Consider the following 6,876-nt stretch of genomic DNA (forward strand, 5'->3'; position numbering starts at 1 on the left):
GGCCCGAATTCACAAACGAGGTTTGTCGACAAACCTAGGTTTATGTGCGTCACACGACGCGTTTTTACGAACCTTGACCAATATAATTTGACGGGGGACGTAATAGACTAAGATTATTTAGGGACTTTTAGATTTCCTCGTCGACATTGTGGACTGCTACGTGTGACGTCCTGTTAAGGCACTGGCATTGACGACGTCACACCTCTAAAGCACTGGCTTTGAGGACGTCACACGTAGCAGTCCATTATATCAACGCGCAAATCTAAAAATCCCTATTAATTGAAATTGAAAACAAAAACCTCACTCGATCAGTCTTGACGGTTTGGTCCCTACCTGAAGAGCTAGCCAAGCATTGGATGAAGGTTACTGTATTTGGGAAGCGTTACTAACAGGATGGCGACTGGCGAAAGAGCAGTGCTGGTAAGTCTTTTATTCTGATTATGACTATGATCGTGATGTATATATCCATCGAACATACCAAAAAAAGAAATTATTTTGTCAATGAATGTGATGGAACTGAAAAAGAGTGATTTTGTTAAAGAGATTATTTGTGTTTCTTTTTCCCCCCAATTGATTGATGTCTAACACATGTCATTTACTGTGGTGTGCGCAACAATAAAAAACACAGTCAAGCTTTTCTGGTCTGTTTAAACACCAAAAAGGTGATGGTCTTTTTTGTCCAAAAGACTCGTTGGTCCAGAGACCTTGAAAATGTTATATATTTAGGGCGAAGAGATACTATCTTTTTGTTTAGAGTGAATGGAGATGTAACGTATGTTTTTGCCGATGATGATGGTCGAATATTGTTGATTAAACGGCACCATAGGAATTGTAATTTTGTTTTTAAAATATATATGCACCAACCGAAAGAAGGTGCAAAGACTCCTTTTATAAAAATTCACACTTGTATTGAAAAAGTAATGGAAAATAGTGAAAGGCACTTAAAGGGCAAGTCCACTCCAAAAAAAAACTTACTTTCAATAAAAGCAGAATAATCAGACAAACCAATCAAAAAAAGTTTGAGCAAAATCGGATAAATCATAAGAAAGTTATGAATTTTTGAAAAAGTATGTACAAACATAGAACAATAAGAATCAGTTTGTGACGTCATGTCCTCACAACTTATCAATTGCTTTATATAGTTTAATCCCATTAATTTCCCTTTTGAACCCCAAAACTTGATTCCCACATGCCTTTGCCCAGGTTATATGATTTGTATCATATTGCGTGCATGACATTTCGCAAAAAATGTTATGAATTTCTAAGAATTGATACTATTTTCTGAATATTGTATTTCATAATTAATGATTTTTATATAAATAGTTTATCAAGATTCAGTTTTTCAAAATTTAACTGGACAAAAATTACTCTTTATTTGTGCATCCACACAAAAACATATTACTAACAATCTAACTTGGATGCTGGTGTGAAGAAATAAGATTCTTAGGGTGAAAAAAGGACATTTATATTATCAATATAAAGAAAATAATTAGTGGATAGTGAGGACCATACGTCACAGACTCATGAGTGAGTTGCCAATTTGTGTAGTGATTTTCAAAGTTTTTCATGTCATTAAAAATGTATAACTTTCTTATTAGTTACCCGATTTTGCTCAAACATTTTTTGATTGGTTTGTCTGTTTTATCTGGTTCTATTGAAAGTAAGTTATTTTGGAGTGGACTTGGGCTTTAATGATAGGAGGAGTCATGAATTGTATAATGAATCCGACAAATGACAAACGAGAAACCGACCACTTTTAACAATCTATTCGGAAATCTGAAGTTAGCAGATGTGTGGAGGAAACATCATAACTATTTGCAACAATTTACTTGAAGAAATATTGCTTTAAAGATAGCTACAAGGTGAGACTATGGGTTTATCAGAGATGAATCTTTACCACTGGTGGCGTCTTCTGACATACGCCCAATTTTAAGAAGTGACCACAATGCCATTTTGCTGAAATTAAGAATGGGGGAAAGGTGTATTAAAAAGGTCCTAGTTATTGGAAACTGAATGTTTCTCTTTTAGAGGATGAGTCATTCCAAGATGGAATTTAGAATATTATTTAAAAATATGTAAGCGATGAAGATTTGTTTTTTCTGAAGTGTGAAATTAGTAGAAGGAGATCCAAAAACTTTAGAGGTATATGAGTTAGTTAAAGAACAAATATAAAAACAAAAACAAAAATTATGAAAAGGAGCTGGTATAAGAAATCGAGTTAGAGGGATGGACGAAGGTGAAAAGAACACAATATATTTCATGTCACTAGGAAAACGACATGCATGGTAAGAACAAATGTCATAACAGAATAGAAGTCACAGGACGGTAAAAATAGGTTGATAAGAAATCAACAAGAAATAGTAAGAGTGGTCAATAGATATATTGTGTTATGATGAATGTCCTAAACTTAAAGATAAAGATAAAGAGAGTTGTGAAGGATTAATGACAAACAGGAAATTTTAAAAAGTAGTTTTTAGTTTGAAAAACAATAAATCACCTGTTAAGTGTTATAGATGGAGGCCAAAATCGAATTCTATAAAACTTTTTGGAACGAAATAGTTCAGATTTTAGTCGATACCCTAAATAATTCATAATTATGTAATGCAATTATCTGTTTCGCAAATAAAAGTGCTGATAACTTTGTTGTTTAAAAAAGGTTGTCCTAAGATTTTAAATAAATGGCGGCCAGTGACACTGTTAAACTGCGACTACAAAATAGCTGCTGCAGTCTTAAAAGTTCATATCAAATATTGTGAATGATAACCAGGTTGGATATTTACAAAAAAAGATTAAGTGGTTTTAATATAAGGTTACTTTATGATAAATTAAATAAAATTGAAACATTTTCAGGGAGCTTTTATGATTGATTGATTGATTGATTGCTTGTTTCTAATTTTTCATTTCATATAACAATTGTTTGCACAATATTAAAAGAACATAGTTGACAAAGTAGGATAAAAAAATCATGAAATGAAACAGAAACCTACTGGAAAGCATAGCTTGTTTTTGTAGGTTCCCAAGAATAAATATAATATGAACATTATTTTCATAATCATTTTAAGTGTCTTAATAATCACAGTAAAATAGATTTAATATAATAACATATTTCATAAACCATTTTAAATTATCTAAATAATCAAAAAAATACAACCAAAAAAATGACAAAACGGGACACGGAGGACAGGAAACTGACATAATAAGATAAGACAAGACATCACAAAACATGAAAGGACAAAACAAGACAAAAAAACAAAGCTGCACACAACAGAAGTTAGAAGAAGAGAGAGAGAGGGAGAGAGAGAGAAATAGAGAGAGTGTGTGAAACAGGGGAGAGGTGAGAAGTTTAACCCGTAGGAGACATATATTCTTGTATTAAATTCTTTTTGAACACTCTACTAAAACTATAATATGTAGGTTTATTTCTAACTGGATCTGAAAGAGAGTTCCAAAGTTTTGAGCCTGAAAATACAAATGATTTATTTGGTAGACTTCATGCCAGCTTTCGATGTGGTTACCATGGATTTCATGAAACGAACAATGGGTTTGTTCAATTTTGGAACAATTCATTGAATGGGTCTCTTTACTGTATGAGCACACAGTTTAATAAATGACGACTTGAAATTCTGACTTCACATCTACCTGTATACATTTTACGTTCGCAGTATTAGCCCATACATTATTCCCACAAAGTCTTAAGGGCGTATCCCCCTTGTTTTCATTCATTTTGAAATGTACTTAATTGATTATTTTAAAAGTACTTTAATCCCACCAATAGCCCCTTAACTTGATTTTTGTGAATATTTTCTCTCTTTAATACAAGATCTGGTTGTGCCTTTCCTTTCTTCTGTACGGTTCAGTACAGGGAGCCAATAGAGGTAAGTGTTTTTTTTTTACAAGAGCAATGAGTAGTGAGGGGAAAGGGGTGAGAAATGAGAGAAAGAGAGAGAGGCAGGGAGAGAGAGAAAGTCTTAGTGCGAGAGAGAAAGAGAGAGAGAGTGTGTGTGAGAGAGATTGAAAGTGGGAGAGATATAGAGGGAGAAAGAGGGGGAGAGAGAGAGAGAGAGAGCGCGCTAGAGAAATACACCACACCAGTATCACGGATGTAACTCCTTAACCCCACCCCGTTTTCCAGAGAGAGAGATAGAGAGAGAGAGAGAGAGAGAGAGAAAGGGAGAGAGAGAGAGGGAGAGAGAGAGAGAAAGGGAGAGAGAGAGAGTGAGAGAGAAAGAGAGAGGGGAGAATGGATGTTGTTTGGTGATTAAATTCACATAGCCTTTAGTATCTTTTATGATTAAAAAAATAAATTAATGAGATTATGACATGATCACGGGTCCGGAAGGACAATCCGTTTCGCTCTATGCTAGTAATACAATAAAAGAATATCATCACCATAGGAAACCTTTGTTGACATTGAAATTATTGAAAATAATAAACAGTCTCGGATTTTGGAGCGATGATCGGTTTGATGATTACCTCTGGTGCTAATTTATGTTTGAAGACAATAATTCAAATCATATAGTGCGTGTATACAGTGTGAGTCAAAAAAAAGTTTGCACCTATAAAATTGCTAATTATTTCAAAAATCCTCTATGAACAGTAAATAATTATACATCTTATGAAAGAGTGTTTTATCCCAAATCATTTTGTATCTTTTTGTGTGGTATGTGTTCACGCTTGGATGAACACGAGGCATTGTTTGCGAGAGTGCAAAAAATCGATTTGCGCCAAAGTTGCTTTTGTAATGTTTGAATAAAACAATTGGGATTTGGGTATTAATTCGGTCTTTGCAGATCCAAATAACATCCCTAACAAAATTAATCATACCACACATATCAAATATCGAATATCAAATATCAACGTACATTTGTGCGCGTGTGTGTGTGTGTAAATTTGGTCCTGCAAAAAGCATATCCAATGCATTTCCTTTGATACATTCAATTCATTCTCTCACTCCGCTAATCCCAACATAATACATGCTGTAGGCATCACTTTGGCGCAAGTCGATTTTTGCACTATCGTAAACAATGCCTCATGTTCATTCAAGCGTAAACACATACCACACAAAAATGATACCAAACGATTTGGGATAAAACACTCTTTCATAAGATGCATAATACTTTACTGTTCATATATGATTTTTAAAATAATTAGCAATTTTCTAGGTGTAAACTTTTTTTTTACTCACACGGTATAGAACATAACCAACCCTGAAGAAGTGACCGAGGATTACAGGATATACCTCTTCTCGTATCATGACCATGATGATGATAATGATGAAAATGTCCTCACGTAAATTGAAGCTTGGAGTGGTAATAAGTAAATGTTACTCCCGAGACAATTTTGCTCTGTAGTAATTTTATACGCTAACCTATTTCCTGACCTCAACCCTGGACCTAACCTCAAAAAGAATGATGCATACAATTCTACGTCACTTAACGTGATTGATTAATTGGCCTGCAAGTGGGCATTTAATATCATTATATCGCAAATTGTACAAGGGCCGAAAAAAACTAATCATTAATTCATACGATCATGCTGATGAATATTTTGTTCATAAATTTCCCAAGCTGCAGGTTTAAAACTATCAAATTTAATATCATTTGAAAACGAATAATTTGTTATGGTTTGTCTCAGGCATAGGCTTGCTATGTAGTGCAATAAAAAAAAATGAATAGAAATTATTATTACTACCGACGTGACTACTAATATCATGATAAAAGTCTGAGTTTAGATTTCTCTTAGCGCTAAATTACAGAAATATTATACAGCCGATCATCATATTCAGACTTGCCCGCTCACAATGTATGCACATTTCACACTCCCTGGGGAGGTTTTACGCCAGCCAGCCGCCATTTTACAGACCCTCACAATGCTCAGCAAACTACGATGCATTTCGCATCCTATCGGGTACCCATTCCACATCATGATGGAGAGAGGCAATGTAGATGAAATGTTTGCTTATTAAATGACGTAAGTGCCATGCCACGGATCGAACCCACGACCTTTGATTATTATCATAATATTTAAATATTTATTTTTTGTTAATATGAGAGTTGTATCGATGTTTTAATAACACGCGTTACAGACGTTCAGCAGCCTTGCCTGACAAACATAAAATGCCCAACCCGGACCTCTGTGGAAGGCGATGTGATAGAGTACGTACTGAAAGGGGCTCCGAACGAACTAAAGACTCTGTTCAGCCTTTCAAATAACAGGACCGTCTACCATCAAGTTTGCACAGAACCAGGTAGGCAGCTATATATGTTAGAAGACGGCCATGATGGCTGCCGTTCCTTTTAAATATGACTGACACCACAGATCGTTTCAGATTATCTCCATCATCATAATGCTATCGTTACCACCACTATTATCACAATCTCATTATTTATTAACATTTTCGTCATTATTATTGTCAACATGATTATCATCTCGTTATTTATTATCATTTTCTTCATTATCATCGATGTATGGATTTGTAAGACATTTTATTTGTTGTGATTTTACTTTGTAAACTCCATGTAATTCAGCCCTTTAACTACCTTGTGGATTAAAAAAAATTCAATTCAATATTCATCATCATCATCATCATCATCAGCGTCATCATCATCATCATCAAAGGCATAGATTGCGTTATGACCTCTGCAAATCAAGCCAATTATTAGTGATGCCTCACGTAGAACTGTTTCAGTGACTTGTGGAGTCTGTGACACGTCATGTGATGGCCAATGATACAAAAAATAATTGCTAAATCAACAATTCACACACTAGTACTGCGATAAATTACTAGCGTGTAGACTAAATATCCTTGACAGGCTTCAACAGCGCATAGAATAACGCAAGGCAAATGACGTCTTGTGTGCAGCAGGTATTATTTTT

General features: G+C 34.6%; 1 long non-coding RNA gene across 1 annotated transcript; it reads left to right on the plus strand.

Annotated features, from left to right (window-relative positions):
- The first annotated feature begins 350 nt into the window (after positions 1-350).
- Positions 351-6,161, plus strand: LOC105440007. The gene is made up of 3 exons (XR_004063853.1): positions 351-420; positions 3,821-3,875; positions 6,086-6,161. It is a non-coding gene; the product is annotated as an uncharacterized LOC105440007 (long non-coding RNA).
- The last annotated feature ends 715 nt before the right edge of the window (positions 6,162-6,876 follow it).

This window comes from Strongylocentrotus purpuratus, unplaced genomic scaffold (assembly GCF_000002235.5).
Source record: "Strongylocentrotus purpuratus isolate Spur 01 unplaced genomic scaffold, Spur_5.0 spur5_scaffold_13, whole genome shotgun sequence".
NCBI classification, from domain to species: Eukaryota; Metazoa; Echinodermata; class Echinoidea; order Camarodonta; family Strongylocentrotidae; genus Strongylocentrotus; species Strongylocentrotus purpuratus.